Raw genomic sequence first — 4,244 nt, 5'->3', positions numbered from 1 at the left:
ATAAAATATGGTTTCAAATCTTTTCAATAATTATCGATATCGATCAATATGCATTTTTTTTTATCGATAAGCTTTTTTTCTATATCGCCCAGCCATATTCAGTATATAGATAAACCATTTAAATGTCAAATCATTCTGGCTTAAACATGTATATAAATGTAATCTTTATCAGACCATATTGTCCAAAAAGTTATAAAATTTCTATAAAAACAAAAAAAATCCTGTCTTAAAATCTTTTTTTTTTTTTCGTTATCTTCTGCAGGCCTGTTAGTTTTACATCAGCCTGAACGCCTAAATTCGGCCAATCATAAATCAACGGCGCTGAAACTAAACATATTGTTCTGGATGCACTGGGAAAAATCGAAATCTAGATAAGTAATTTTTTCTTAAAATAAGTGAATTTTTCTTGGATTGAAGAGGTAAAAGAGACATTTTGCCAATGGAAAAAGATAATTTACACTTAAAATAAGAAAAAAACAATTGCTTTGTCTTATTTCAAGTGCAAATTATCTAATTATCTTATTTTAAGAGTAAAAATACTGATTCCATTGGCAAACCTTCTCATTAACCTATTCAAATTAAGGATAAATTCATTTAATTTAGGAGATTTTTACTTATTTCTAGATTTTTTTTCCAGTGTGGAACCTATACATGGACAAAAAAAATGCAAAAATCCTAAATGCAAAGTATTTATTTTATATATGCTCTCAGTGGGTTCCTCTTTTAGCTAATGTTAGAGTCTCTACACTCTAATTCATTACAACGGTTAATTAATTACTAAATTAGTTATTAGACAGTTATTTTAACTATGGATTAATCCCAATTAATCAGTTTAATTGCTTCAACCCTAGCAGTAAAATTTGAAACTAATTTATCCTATAATATTCGTGGATCTCTGCACGCTCACTGGAAAAAAATCGAAATCTAGATAAGTTGTTTTTTCTTAAAATAAGTGTATTTGTTCTTGGATTTAATAGGTAAAAGAGACATTTTGCCAATGGAACAAGATCATTTACACTTAAAATAAGAAAAAAAAACAATTGCTTTTTCTTATTTCAAGTGCAAATTATCTAATTATCTTATTTTAAGAGTAAAAATACTCATTCCATTGGCAAACTTTCTCATTAACCTATTCAAATTAAGGATAAATTCATTTAATTTAGGAGATTTTTACTTATTTCTAGATCGTTTTTCCAGTGTGGAACCTATACATGGACAAAAAAATGCAAAAATCCTAAATGCAGTAAAATTTGAAACTAATTTATCCTATAATATTCGTGGATCTCTGCACACTGTAGAATAAGAGAAGATCTACAAAGCAAGATGTTGCGAAGCTCCAGTCTGATGTTCATCCTGCCTAAGGGATTGCCTCCTTTCACCCCATTAGAAAGCTGCAACCAGTTAGTCTGTGGTCTAAATGAAAGGAGATGAAGTCAAAGATGGTTCTGCTCCCACAGAGGTAGATATACAGCTCCATGTGGCTTTTTAGTTTATGTGAGCAAGAAATTCACTAGAATTTCAGAAGAAATGTTAGACGCTCCCTCTGAGGAAACGCTATGGCTGTAATTAGTTCAATGTTGAACAGAACTGGCTCTGATGTGCAAACAAAGCAGAGATGAATTCTACAGCCTGGAGGGGATGAAGGTTCAGCTCTCTGTGGGTCTGTGTCACAGGCATGAAGATTAGAAATGTAATAATTAACTGGAACAGGGAGTTATAGTTAATCAATAGGTCATTAAATAAAGAGCAATTGACAAATTAATGATTATTAGTCGGATNTCCATTGGCAAACTTTCTCATTAACCTATTCAAATTAAGGATAAATTCATTTAATTTAGGAGATTTTTACTTATTTCTAGATCGTTTTTCCAGTGTGGAACCTATACATGGACAAAAAAATGCAAAAATCCTAAATGCAGTAAAATTTGAAACTAATTTATCCTATAATATTCGTGGATCTCTGCACACTGTAGAATAAGAGAAGATCTACAAAGCAAGATGTTGCGAAGCTCCAGTCTGATGTTCATCCTGCCTAAGGGATTGCCTCCTTTCACCCCATTAGAAAGCTGCAACCAGTTAGTCTGTGGTCTAAATGAAAGGAGATGAAGTCAAAGATGGTTCTGCTCCCACAGAGGTAGATATACAGCTCCATGTGGCTTTTTAGTTTATGTGAGCAAGAAATTCACTAGAATTTCAGAAGAAATGTTAGACGCTCCCTCTGAGGAAACGCTATGGCTGTAATTAGTTCAATGTTGAACAGAACTGGCTCTGATGTGCAAACAAAGCAGAGATGAATTCTACAGCCTGGAGGGGATGAAGGTTCAGCTCTCTGTGGGTCTGTGTCACAGGCATGAAGATTAGAAATGTAATAATTAACTGGGACAGGGAGTTATAGTTAATCAATAGGTCATTAAATCAAGAGCAATTGACAAATTAATGATTATTAGTCGGATTCTTATTCTTTTACATAAAAGTTTGACTCCTGGACCGGCTGTTTAAAATCCAATTTCACCAACTTAGTAATTTAAACTATGACTATCATTAGAGTTATTAATCAGCAACTAAAAAAAGTTAGTTGGTTAGTTCAGGTTCAGTGGGAGAAAACCAATTTATTCTTAGAATCTATCCAAACTTTTTCCAGCTGACAGCAGCTCTCCTCCAAGCTCCCACATCTTGACTGAACACTGAGGTTGTTTAGATGCCTGTCAAAATTCTTCCCGCTTCCCGAAGCGGTCACGTGGTATCACGGTAGCGAGGCCTCGGACGTCATCAATTTTTGCCCCTCCTCTAAATGAATCACGCCTGGAAGCCTCGGCTCATCTCATAACATCACTAGCGGACAGGGTTACCCAGAATGTGGTTGCTTGTAGATGAACGGTGAAGACTGACTGCCACTCAGTTTTCCTGCGGTACTTGAATGGACTGTGGTGCAGATGAATCCCTTGCTCAGTGTGAAACTCAAAACGAATTCTCGGGGGAAAGTGGATCCAAACCTCCGGAGAGAAGGTCCGAAAATCCAGTTTGCAGGATGACTTCCTGCTGAGAGGCAAAAACAAAAAAATAACAACGTTAAGATTCAGGTTGAGAAAAACTCAGTTTGACTCAGCAAAACTCAGCTTGGCTAGAGTACTAAAAACTGGCAAACACTCTGGCGTCGAGGTAGTGGCAGTCAGCAGCTTAAGAGTACTCCATTAACGAGGTAACCCTCTGCAGGTGTGTGAGGAGGAGAATCAGAACTAGGCGCCACCTGGTGGAGGAAGGAAGAACAAAAACACAGACCACACAGACTGGAGTCCTAACACACTGTATAAAATAACCAAACAAGACCATAGGTTAACATGGTTCCTTTATTAGCTAAAAATCCCAAATCACAGCATTATTGTACCTAGAATTACTGTATCTAGAATAGAATTAAATGTTGCTGTCATTACACTGTTACAAGTGGTTTTAACCCTCCCCTTGGGGAGCAGGGGGCTGCCATTGTGCGGTGCCCGGGGAGCAGTGTGGGGTTAAGGATCTTTAGGGACCCAGAGTGGCAGTCTGTGGGAGTGGGGGGCTCGAACTCAGAATGTCTGGGACCCAAACGCAATGCCCTAACCACTAGGCCACCACTCGCCTCACAATCTATTAACTATGCGAACGCTAAAACACCACAGAAATAAGCACAACTAAATAAAACTAAACAGGATTAAATGTCTATTCAAGAGTCTCTGAAGAACGTTCAAGTTTTAAGGCTTAATGATTTAAAGTGTCCTTTAAAATAGCAGAAGGAATGTTTATTAACCCTAATGCAGAAATATTTTTGGATTTTTGGTGGTTTTACAGTGAAAAATGAACAATGACTTAGAAATGTATTAAACTGTAATAAAGCTTATAGAGAAGCTGGTCCCTCTCAGCAGGTCCAGTCTATCCAGGTCCAGCTGAAACAAAGAGGAAATTAGAGCTAAGATGAGGCCTCTACAATGTGGCTGGAATGAGCCGGTCCACAAAACACAAACGCAACCATCTATTCTACCTGCTTCACCCAAGCAGAGCACCTATTGAGCATCAGATTGTTGGGATCTGGAGGCTTGCCACCTTTCTCCACCAGAGGGAGCCTGAGATCTTCCTCCTGAGGGTGTGAGCTGACTTCTGCACACCTGTTTCCCATCTGCTCATCTGGAGGCCTTCTTAAGGAGGAGGAGGCTGACACTTCCCTGCCAGAGTGTTTGCCAGTAATGGAACCAGCAAACCTGAGCCAGCTA

Source organism: Cyprinodon variegatus, unplaced genomic scaffold, assembly GCF_000732505.1.
Source record: "Cyprinodon variegatus isolate N-32 unplaced genomic scaffold, C_variegatus-1.0 Scaffold1630, whole genome shotgun sequence".
Taxonomy (NCBI): Eukaryota; Metazoa; Chordata; class Actinopteri; order Cyprinodontiformes; family Cyprinodontidae; genus Cyprinodon; species Cyprinodon variegatus.
The sequence above is the reverse complement of the archived record's forward strand: the minus strand, read 5'-3'. Positions refer to the sequence as shown.